Genomic DNA, 12,676 nt, shown 5'->3' with positions numbered 1-12,676 from the left:
AACATAAAGATCAGCTAAACAATGGAAAAGAATGGACTTTTGTGGACTCTTGACGAAGAAAGAAAGAGGAATTGAAATAGTTAGTGGATTATTAACAGAAGCTTATGAAATGTTTACGATGTAATTGATTATTAGTTTCTATATAAACCGGTAGTGAATTTGAGTCAGGTACCATTCACTGCGGTGGTGGTCCAACTCTGAGTTGTTAATAAAACCAGCAAACCTAGAGACCCCAACTCTGCCAATTTTCTTCAACAATTGGCAAGACTCGCTCACCCTTTAATAGTCCTATATGGCCAGTGCTAAAGTCTGATGGAGAATGGAGATTAACTGTGGACTATCGTGGCCTAAATGAAGTTACGCCACCGCTGAGTGCTGCTGTGCCAGACATGCTAGAACTTCAATACGAACTGGAGTCAAAGGCAGCCCAGTGGTACGCCACCATAGACATTGCTAATGCATTTTTCTCTATTCCTTTGGCACCAAAGTGCAGGCCACAGTTTGCTTGTACCTGGAGAGGTATCCAGTACACCTGGAATCGACTGCCCCAGGGGTGGAAACACAGTCCTACTATTTGCCATGGACTGATCCAGACTGCATTAGAAAAGGGTGGAGCTCCAGAACATTTGCAATACATTGACATCATTCTGTGGGGTGATACAGCAGCAGAAGTTTTTGACAAAGGGGAGAAAATAATCCAAATTCTTCTGCAAGCTGGTTTTGCCATAAAAAGAGGCAAGGTCAAGGGACCTGCCCGGGAGATCCAGTTTTTAGGGATTAAATGGCAAGATGGGCGTCGCCAGATCCCGATAGAGGTGATCAACAAAATAACAGCTATGTCCCCACCAACTAACAAAAAGGAAACACAAGCCTTCTTAGGCGTTGTGGGTTTCTGGAGAATGCATATTCCAGATTACAGCCAGATTGTACGCCCTCTTTATCAAGTGACCAGAAAGAAGAATGATTTTCAGTGGGGCCCTGAACAACGACAGGCTTTTGAACAGATTAAACAAGAGACTGTGCATGCAGTAGCCCTTGGACCAGTCCGTATGGGACAAGATGTTAAAAATGTGCTCTACACTGCAGCTGGGGACAATGGTCCTACCTGGAGCCTCTGGCAGAAAGTACCAGGGGAGACTCGAGGTCGACCCCTAGGATTTTGGAGTCGAGGATACAAGGGTTCCGAGGCCAATTACACCCCAACAGAAAAAGGGATACTGGCAGCATATGAAGGAGTTAGAGCTGCTTCAGAGGTAATTGGTACTGAAGCACAGCTTCTCCTGGCACCCCAATTACCAGTACTAGGCTGGATGTTCAAGGGTAAGGTTCCCACTACCCATCATGCAACTGATGCTACATGGAGTAAATGGATTGCATTAATTACACAGCGGGCTCGAATAGGAAACCCTAATCGCCCAGGAATCTTAGAAGTGATCATGGACTGGCCAGAAGGCAAAGACTTCGGAATGCCACCAGAAAAGGAGGTGACACATGCTGAAGAAGCCCCACCATATAATGAACTGCCAGAGGATGAGAAGCAGTATGTATGTCCTGTTCACCGATGGATCCTGCCGTCTTGTAGGAAAGCATCGGAAGTGGAAAGCTGCTGTATGGAGTCCCATATGACGAGTCACAGAAGCCACAGAAGGACAAGGTGAATTGAGTCAATTCGCAGAGGTAAAAGCCATCCAGCTGGCTTTAGACATTGCTGAACGAGAAAAGTGGCCAAGGCTGTATCTTTATACTGACTCATGGATGGTAGTAAATGCCTTGTGGGGGTGGTTAAAGCAGTGGAAGAGAAGCAACTGGCAGCGCAAAGGGAAACCTATTTGGGCTGCTGAATTGTGGCAAGATATTGCTGCTCGGCTGGAGAAACTAGTCGTGAAGGTATGTCATGTAGATGCTCACGTACCTAAAAGTCGGGCAACTGAGGAACATCGAAACAACCAACAAGCGGATCAGGCTGCTAAAGTGTTCCAAATAGATTTGGACTGGGAACCTAAAGGTGAACTATTTTTAGCTCGGTGGGCTCATGACACTTCAGGTCATCAAGGGAGAGATGCAACATACAGATGGGCTCGTGACCGAGGGGTGGACTTAACTATGGACTCTATTGCACAGGTTATCCATGATTGTGAAACATGCGCCGCAATTAAGCAAGCCAAACGGTTAAAACCTTTGTGGTATGGGGGGCGGTGGTTGGAATATAAATATGGGGAGGCCTGGCAAATTGACTATATCACACTCCCTCAAACCCGCCAGGGTAAACGCTATGTGCTTACCATGGTGGAGGCGACCACCGGATGGCTGGAAACATACTCTGTGCCCCACGTCACTGCCCGGATCACTATTCTGGGCCTTGAAAAGCAAATCTTGTGGCGACATGGCACGCCAGAGAGAATTGAGTCGGACAATGGGACTCATTTCAAAAACAGTCTCATAGACAACTGGGCCAAAGAGCATGGCATCGAATGGGTATATCACATCCCCTATCATGCACCAGCCTCTGGGAAAATTGAATGGTATAATGGGCTGTTAAAAACTACCCTGAAAGCAATGGGGGGTGGAACCTTTAAAAACTGGGATAAGCATCTGGCACAAGCTACCTGGTTAGTTAACACCAGGGGATCTATCAACCGAGCTGGCCCTGCTCAGTCAGACCTTTTACATACAGTAGAAGGGGATAAAGTCCCTGTGGTGCATGAAAGGAATCTATTGGGAAAAACTGTCTGGGTTCTTCCTGCTACGGGCAAAGGTAAACCCATTCGTGGGATTGCTTTTGATCAGGGACCTGGATGTACTTGGTGGGTGATGTTGCAAGATGGTGAAGTCCGATGTGTCCCTGAAGGTGATCTGATTCTGGGTGAGACTACTTAATTCTGAACTGTATGTTGTTGCTGCATAAGTGTCTTTCAGGTTAAGACAGTGGTGATGAGACCGGAGCTAGCTTCATCAAGTGGCGTCCAGTAACCTCCTCGAGTCTGACATCTTTAACCTGCAACCCGTGGGCACGAACCATGACAAAAGAGAGACTGCTAGCCAGATGGAAACCCACAATCCTGAACTAAATGAACTTGATGAACTTTTTTCCATAAAGATGAATCATAAACTAGTGATATGTGTATATATATTTGAAAATGAAAAGGTAGTGGTGATCTGAGTATGATGTGAATGGTATGGAATAAGGGGTGGAATGTCCTGGTTTGGCCCAAACCAGGCCAATTAGTCTTAGAGAAACCAAGGTCACTGCTAAATTCCTCACTGCTTACAAGTGAAGAGCTGAAGGGGGGTCGCACCTGCAGGGAGGAGCAGACAGGGCAGGTGACCCAAGATTGACCAAAGAGGTATTCCATCCCATACATGTCATTCTCACTTTCCTATTTATCACTAACCCACTGCCTCCTGGAGGTGGGGCCCAGGAGGGAGGGGCCCTCCTGTCTTCCACTGATTGGTACCAGCTTTGCCAATTCTCCAGTTAAAAGCCTGCAGGTGTGATGGCAGGGGGAGCTACTGCATTTTCCCCTCTGCCTGTGTTGGGGGGAGCAACTCTGCCTGAGGAGGATTTCCAGGCTCTCGATCTTGGTTTTGTATATATTTGTATATATTTGATTATTTCTGTTGTTATTGTTGTTATACTCTTTTTCATTACTATAGTTTATTAAAACTGTTTTAACTTTCCAACCTGTAAGTCTCTCTCCCTTTTCCCTTTCCCTTAGGGTGGGGGGGAGAGGGTTAACAAAGAGTGTCTGCCAGTGGGTTAATAGCTGGCCCAGCTTTAAACTGTGACACCTTCTTATGTTGGGGGCCCCAGAGCTGGATGCAGTACTCCAGGTGGGGTCTCACGAGAGCAGAGTAGAGGGACAGAATCACCTCCCTTGACCTGCTGGCCGTGCTGCTTTTGATGCAGCCCAGGATGCAGTTGGCCTTTTGGACTGCAAGCACACATTGTTGGCTCGTATTGAGCTTCTCATCAACCATCACCCCCAAGTCCTAATCCTAAGGGCTGCTCTCAATCCATTCTCTGCCCAGTCTGTATTTGTACTTGGGATTGCCCCGACCATACCTTGAGGGTATGACCTATGAGGAACGGCTGAGGGAGCTGGGGTTGTTTAGCCTGGAGAAGAGGAGGCTCAGAGGTGACCTTATTGCAGTCTACAACTACCTGAAGGGAGGTTGTAGCACAGTGGGAGTTGGCCTCTTCTCCCAGGCAACTAGCGATAGGACAAGAGGACATAGCCTCAAGCTTCGCCAGGGGAAGTTCAGGTTAGATGTTAGGAAGCATTTCTTCTTAGAAAGGGTCATTAGCTAATGGAATGGGCTGCCCAGGGAGGTGGTGGAGTCACCATCTCTGGATGTGTTTAAGAAAAGACTGGACATGGCACTTAGTGCCATGGTCTAGTTGACATGGTGGTGTCAGGGCAATGGTTGGACTCAATGACCCCAGAGGTCTCTTCCAACCTGATTAATTCTGTGACCCACATGCAGGACCTTGCACTTGGCCTAGTTGAATTTCATTTGGTTTGCACAGACTCAGCTCTCAAGCCTGTCAAGGTCCCTCTGGATGGAGAGATGTCAATAATGAACACTATGTTTGGGATTAGAGGGGCCCTGCCACTAGCCAGGTGGAGGAGAGGGACAACTGTGTTTATTGGACTGTGTGGGTTCGATGGCCTGGCATATCAGACCATCAAACTATAAAGGGACAGAATCAATTTGTATCTCTGGTGTGACGGGGGGCTCCCAAGAACTGACTGTACTGGAAGCTGAAGTGAGTCTGACTGGGACTGAGTGGCAGATGCACCCTATTGTGACCGGCCCAGATGCCCCATGCATTCTTGGTATAGATTACCTGAGGAGAGGATATTTCAAGGACCCGAGGGGGTACTGGTGGACGTTTGATTTAGCGGCTGTGGAGACAGAAGAAATTAGACAGCTGTCTACCCTGCCCGGTCTATCAGAGGACCCTTCTATTGTGGGTCTACTGAGGGTTGAGGACCAAAGGGTGCCTGTTGCTACTACAACAGTCCACTGATGGCAATATCGGACTAACAGAGACTCACTGATCCCCATCCATGAGCTGATCTGTCAACTGGAGAACCAAGGACTGATCAGCAAAACGTGCTCCCCCTTCAACAGGCCCATATGGCCAGTGTGAAAGTCCAATGGGGAGTGGAGACTAACTGTGGACTATCGTGGCCTGAATGAAGTCACACCACCACTGAGTGCTGCCGTACCAGACATGTTAGAACTCCATTACGAGCTGGAGTCAAAGGCAGTGAAGTGTTATGCCATGACTGACATGGCAAATGCGTTTTTCTCCATTCCTTTGGCAGCAGAGTGTAGGCAACAGTTTGCCTTCACCTGGAGGGGCATCCAGTACACGTGGAATCGACTGCCCCAGTGAGGAGAAGAAACAGGACTCCACACAATCCAATGTGAATCAAAGTGAAGACGCTTTATTAAGCATAGGCTCTCTCTTTTATACATTTGTACTTTCCCTGGCTGTAAGCATGTGCATTGCTATTGGTTAATATTACTGTCCACACTTCAAGCATGCTCTTCTTTGATGTGTTGATTGGTTACTGCTCTGCCACTGGTCCTTTCTTAATTGGCTCCATCAGTTCCTGTTTCTTCTCTTCTGTGCTTGGCTCCCCTCGGCTACTCCCTCAATTCTTGTTTGCTCAACTGCTGGTTTTCCTCATCTTTTCTCTCCAAGGTCAGCTTATTGACACTAACTACATGACTCTTGTCATGCAGCTAGGCCCTCACTCCATACTCTCATACTTCTGGCTCATTACATGACCATTCTCCTCCAGAAACCCCTCTACACCCCAGGGGTGGAAACATAGCCCCACCATTTGCCATGGACTGGTCCAGACTGCACTGGAGAAGGGTGGAGCTTCAGAACACCTGCAGTACATTGATGGCATCATTGTATGGGGTGATACAGCAGGAGAAGGTTTTGAGAAAGGGGAAGAAGTAATTAGAATGCTTCTAGAAGCTGGTTTTGCCATCAAATGCAGAAAGGTCAAGGGACCTGCAAAGGAGATCCAGTTTTTAGGAATCAAGTGGCAAGATGGCTGCTGTCAGATCCCAATGGATGTGATCAACAAACAACAGCCATGTCTCTGCCAACTAACAAAAAGGAGACACAAGCTTTCCGAGGCGTAGTAGGCTTCTGGAGGATGCACATTCCCCATTACAGTCAGACTGTGAGCCCTCTCTGTGAAGTGACTCGGAAGAAGAATGACTTTAAATGGGGCCCTGAGCAACAACAGGCTTTTGAGCAAATTAAACAAGAGATAGTCCATGCAGTGACCCTTGGACCAGTCTGGATGGGACCAGAAGTAAGGAATGTCCTCTATAGCACAGCTGGGGAGAACAGTCCTACCTGGAGCCTCTGGCAAAAGGCACCGGGGGAGACTCGAGGTCGACCCCTGGGGTTTTGGATTTGGGGATACAGAGGATCAGAGGACTGTTATACTCCAACAGAAAAAGATACTGGCAGCCTATGAAGGCGTTTGAGCTGCCTCAGAAGTAATTGGCACTGAGGCACAGCTCCTCCTGGCACCCAGATTGCCAGTGTTGAACTGGATGTTTAAAGGACAGACCCCCTCTACACATCATGCAACTGATGCTACGTGGAGGAAGCGGGTTGCATTGATCACTAAGCGGGCTCGAATAGGGAACCTTAATCATCCAGGAATTCTGGAAGTGATCATGGACTGGCTGGAAGGCAAAGATTTTGGAATGTCAGCAGAGGAGGAGGTCATGTGTGCTGAAGAGGCCCCACCATACAATAGACTATCAGAGAATGAGAAGCATCATGCCTTGTTCACTGATGGATCTTGTCGTATTGTAGGCAAGCAGTGAAGGTGGAAAGCTGCTGTGTGGAGTCCTATGTGATGAGTGGCAGAAGTGGCTGAGGGAGAAGGTGGGTCGAGTCAGTATGCAGAAGTAAAAGCCATCCAGCTGGCTCTAGACATTGCTGAGTGAGAAAAATGGCCAGTACTCTACCTGTACACTGACTCGTGGGTGGTAGCAAATGCCCTGTGGGGATGGGTGAAGCACTGGAAGAAAAAGAACTGGCAGCACAGAGGCAAACCCATCTGGGCAGCGGAATTATGGCAGGATATTGCTACCCAATTAGAGAAGCTGGTTGTGAAGGTATATCATGTAGATGCTCACGTACCAAAGAGCAGAGCCACTGAGGAACAACAAAACCACCAGCAGGTGGATCAAGCTGCTAAGGTTCAAGTGTCCCAAGTAGACCTGGACTGGCAGCATAAAGGTAAATTATTTTTAGCTTGGTGGGCCCATAATACATCAGGCCATCAAGGCAGAGATGCCACATATAGATGGGCCCGTGACCGAGGGGTGGATTTGACCATGGACACCATCGCACAGGTCATCCACAAATGTGAAACTTGTGCTACAATTAAACAAGCCAAACGATTAAAACCCTTGTGGTATGGAGGACGATGGCTGAAATATAAGTATGGAGAGGCCTGGCAGATTGATTACATCTCACTTCCATGAACTCATCAAGGCAAGTGCCATGTGCTCACGATGGTGGAAGCAAGTACCAGCTGGTTGGAAACATACCCCGTGCCTCATGTCACTGCCTATAACACTATTGTGGGCCTTGAAAAGCAGATTTTGTGGTGACATGGCACTGCGGAAAGAATCGAGTCAGACAAAGGGACTCATTTCCGAAATAGCCTCATAGACACCTGGGCTGAAGAGCCTGGTATTGAAGGGATCTATCACATCCCCTACCATGCACCAGCCGCTGGGAAAGTGGAACGATATAATGGGCTGTTGAAGATGACACTGAAAGTGATGGGTGATGGGACTTTCATAAACTGGGATGAACACTTAGCAAAGGCCACCTGGTTAGTTAATACCAGGGGATCTGTCAACTGGGCTGGTCCTGCTCAATCCGAGCTGTTGTGCACTGTAGAGGGGGATAAAGTCCCTGTGGTTCATGCAAGGAATGTGTTGGGGAAAACAGTTTGGATGTCTCCTGCCTCGAGCAAAGGCAAACCCATTTGTGGGATTGCTTTTGTTCAAGGACCTGGGTGCATGTGGTGGATGATGCAGGAGGATGGGGAAGTTAAATGTGTACCTCAGGAGATTTGATTCTGGGCAAAAATAGCCAATAAATTCAACTTATAATGCTAATTGTCATTTATCACTTTAAGAATACCTCCAGACTGTGAACATGGGCTGTACCAGATATACCAGCTGCAAGCTCCAGATGCAAAACATCATCTTGCTGTGCCCACCCTCATCAGTCCATCATACCATATTGAGGCCTGGTCCTGATCTGTTGGCTGAGTTAGTCCCACACTTTCCCCCCCCCCCCTCTCCCTGCCCTGAGAGACTATGATGAGAAATGGAACCCATGGTTCTAGACTAAATTAATTCAATGGACTTCTTAGAGAGATAGCCTATAGACTAAAGAGAATGATACCTGTGTGTATATGTGGAGATATATATATATGTTGAGAGACAGGCCAAATAGTAGTGATTTGATGTAAATGATACAGAATAAGAGGTGGAATCTTGTCCTGGTTTTGTGGGGCTAAAAATTTATACAATCAAGTTTCTGTTACTTTTTCTTTTAGGTTGTGGCCAGCCATTGGGATTAAGGCCTTTAGCAGTGAAACCCAGGGCAGCTGACCCAGGCTGGTCCACAGGTGTATTCTATAGCATTAAGGTCAGGTTCACTATAAAAGGGAAAGCTTGCTGGGGAGAGGGGGGGCTCTTTTTTGTTCTGTTTTCTTTCTTTTTCCTTCTTAGCAATTGCTATCCCTGGAGTGACTTGCCATCACTTTGGGCTAAGTATAATTTTATGTTTTGTATTAGCATTGATATTGGTTTCTTTATTTCATTAAATCTGTTTCAATTTTAACCCATGAGTCTCCTTCCTTTTCCTAATTCCCTTTGTTGGTTGGGGAAGGGACATGGGGTTATAGAACCAACTGCTTATTGTTTAGCCTTGGGTGTGGACTAAATGAGGACATCTGTGAACTACAAAGAGCAGTATTATTCTAAAAATCCTCATGTTTATCAGGCTGTCTTGTATTGCTTGTGTTTACTGCTCTACAAGTATACTTTATTAATGTGACATTTTATGCACTATGTGTCTGTACCCTACCATAGGAAAGAGATTACTCGTACATCCAAAATAATGTTAACTGTTCTGTGATTTGTATTCAACAGTTCCTGCAGCGGTGCCCGAGGGAGCTTTTAAGAAAAATTGTAAATGCATGCAGGCATGAAAATTATGCTTCTATACAAGTTAGAGGATTGACTTTGAGATCAGTTCTCAATCTTGTCAATTGTTATAGTATATTGGTTTTATGTGGCAGAGTTTTGATAGTGAGGAGGCTAGAGGAGTGGACTCTCTGAGAAGAAGTAAGGGGCTGCCCCCAGGCTGGACAGAGCCAGTTCAAGACCCCTTCAAAACAGACCCACTGTTGGCCAAAGCTGATCATTGAAGCTGGTGGTGCCTCTGTGATAATACATTTAAGGAAGAGTTTAAAAAAAAAAAAAAAAAAAAAAAAAAAAGCTGTGCAGCAGTTGTGAGAGAGAAGTGAGGGGGGGGGAAAAAATGTGAGAAAAATAATCCTGCAGGTACCAAGATGAGTGAAGGAGAGGGAGGAGGTGCTCCAGGTTAACTCACCACATATAGTTAGATGTAAGATCTTTATTGTTGGATTACATGGGTATTTCTAAAACAGCATGGGACTGTGGACATCAGAAGTTAGCTTGTTTTGTTCCTGACTGTAAACATGAATCTAGCATTGAAGGTGGTGCATGAAACTATAAGAGTGTTTCTATTTTCATGACCTGGTAAGAACTGGAGACCTGGGGATAGAGTTGGGATGGAAAGCTGTTTAAGTTGACACACCTTAGCATCATGCAAGTAGTGTAAATGCTTATTTTAGCTGCACTGGTGTGGCCAGCATGGCTATTGGCAGTTTTCGTCACCCCTCATCTCTGAGGGAGGGGAATATTGTTGAAAAAGGATATCCCCCTGCACCCACCTCTCTTGTAAATTAAGAGGACAAAGTACCTGTTTGTCAAGGCAGCTGTATCTTTACCTATCTTGCTTCAGGTGTATGTGCAGTTATTGTTTTGTTTTTTCTTCATCACTCTATTAACCAATAGTTTGAATAGGTAGCGTGGCTTATATTGATTTGCAGGATATCTGCGTTAGAGCATTTGGGTTTGGGATGTTTTTGTTAAAGCATAGTATAAAAATAGTCTTATCATTAAAATGGATAATATCAATGTAATCCCAATTCCTACTTGCAAGACAGGAAACATTGGTTAATTTCTGGAGGGCTTGAAAACATTGATGTCAGCCAGTGTGGGAAGAGTTTGTCTGGATTTCAGTGCTCTGAAGGTCTATAGTGCTATGTAGGCCAGTAAAGTATCTCATTTTGCTGCTTAGAAGTCTTGACCTTCATGTACTTTTCCTACTGCTTATAGGGCTTGCAGGAGCCCATAACTTATACTTGCTATACTTTTTCTATAGTTGGGAAACATTGTAGTGATTCTTTTGCTGCAGAGCTCTTCATCGCCTTATTACCCTGCAAATGCTATAACATATTCTAATTGTTCTTTGACATGTATATTTGTCAAGGAGGTGAACACTTCTGTTATTCCCTTAAGGGGAGGGACTTTATTTCCTCAAAAGAAACTCCAAAACTCATGCTTGTTATTGTTCTGGGTAAAAAAATTTCTGTTTTGCTTTGTGGTAGGGTTTGGGTTTTTTTAGCTTTAACATCTGGCAGGGCTCTAGTTATTACTGTTGTGTTTTTGTTTTTTTTTTATAGCATGCTCATTTTAAAGCAGTGTTAATATCAAATAAACTATTATATAGAAATTTGCTTATATATTTAAACGTTTTGTTAAATGTTTCCATGGAAGTTGCTTATTTACTGGAGAGATGAAGTTTGTATTTTTCATGAAGCTTTTTTAATATGGGATTGTAACTAGAAACTGATACCATTCTCTGTTGGGGGGATATTGTTGCAGCTAATGGAAAGAATCAAGAGCTGAAGTCAACAAGCTCTCCAAGCAAGGCCACAGGCCAATCTCCTGTGTGCTTCCCACAGAGCCTCTGCATACTTGACAGTAAACATCACTGTGAACAGTGCTGGACTTGGCACCTGCAGGATCATGGTACAGCACAGGGGAATGGTGAAAGGACTGACCAATGGGAGGTTGCAGGGGGGGCGTGTGGACAGCGTGTGGCAGAAGCGGGGCAACCAATCGGGTTTTGCATGGACAGTGCCTGGCTGCATGTACGGAAGCAAATATGTTATAAAAAGGGGCTGCTTTTTGTAATAAACGGCTTGTGCTTGATTCACATTGGATTGTGTGCTGAGTCCTTTTCTCTGCAATTCTCTCTTCCTATTTCAGACTAGAAGATGAATAATCTTTCCTTTAGTGAACTGTGTTGCCTGTTCTGTTGTCCACCATGCCCAGGGAAAATTGCTTCCAAACTGGTATTCTTACCTCCTGATCCTATGTACATACTGATTTGTGATGAGAGTGGTAGTTGCTGGACTTGACATCTCTCAGAGCGAGCAGACTGGCAGTATTCTTCTAGAGAAAAAGATGCCATTGAGTGTTTCATGACTAGAACAAGTAAAGGTAACAAGATTGCCTGTATGTTTGTGTTGCTCACTTAACGCCAAGTATACTTTGCTCTTCTCACATGGAAATGCTGTTGACCTAGGTCAGATGAGCAGCTTTTATATAGGACTGGGTTCACGGATTAATTGCAACATATTCTCATATGATTATTCTGGATATGGTGCAAGTTCTGGGAAGCCAACAGAGAAGAATCTGTATGCTGACATTAATGCTGCTTGGGTGGCTCTTAGAATAAGGTAAGACATCTGTGGCCATTTCTATTTTTGTAGTAGGTTGACCCTGGCCAGCAGCTAAGCACCCACCAGTGTGAGCTGCTTGCTCACTTCTCTCCCCCAGCAGGATGGGGGAGAAAACTGGAAGAGCAAAAGTGAGGAAAAACTCATGGGTCGAGATAAAAGTTTAATAAGTGAAGGGAGGGGGGGAGGGGGAACACAAGTGATGCAAAGGCAATTGCCACTTCCCTCAGGCAGAATAATGCCCAGCCAGTCTCCAAGCAACAGCTACCTTGGAAAGACTAACCTCCAGTTTTATTTCCGAGTGTGATGTCATATGCTATGGACTATCCTTTTGGTCAATTTGGGTCAGTTGTCCTGGTTTTGACCCCTCTCAACCTCTTGCTCACTCCCCAATCTATTCACTGGTGGGGGGGGCAGGGGGTAGCAGCAGCAGAGTGAGAAACTGAGAAGGCCTTGAAATTGCACGAGCACTGTTCAGCTATAGCTAAAACATTGGTGTGTTGTCAGCCCTGCTGTAGTCCCAAACCTAAAACACAGCACCATACAAGCTGCTATGAAGAAAGTTAACTCCATCTCAGCCAGACCCAGTACAATTTTCCAGCATGCTTTCCAAATGGTTGTACTTAATCTGCACTGGCAGTTTAATCACAGAATGTTAGGGATTGGAAGGGACCTCGAAAGATCATCTAGTCCAATCCCCCTGCCGGAGCAGGATTGCCTAGACCATATCACACAGGAACGCGTCCAGGCGGGTTTTGAATGTC

At 45.6% G+C, this 12,676-nt stretch overlaps 1 pseudogene; it reads left to right on the top strand.

The window, feature by feature from the left end:
• Positions 1 to 11,447: 11,447 nt before the first annotated feature.
• On the top strand, positions 11,448 to 11,916 carry LOC137677099 (alpha/beta hydrolase domain-containing protein 17B pseudogene; annotated as a pseudogene).
• The last annotated feature ends 760 nt before the right edge of the window (positions 11,917 to 12,676 follow it).

This window comes from Nyctibius grandis (genome assembly GCF_013368605.1).
Source record: "Nyctibius grandis isolate bNycGra1 chromosome W unlocalized genomic scaffold, bNycGra1.pri SUPER_W_unloc_1, whole genome shotgun sequence".
Classification (NCBI taxonomy): Eukaryota; Metazoa; Chordata; class Aves; order Nyctibiiformes; family Nyctibiidae; genus Nyctibius; species Nyctibius grandis.
Note: the sequence above shows the minus strand (reverse complement) of the source record. Positions and strands in the feature narration are given on the sequence as shown.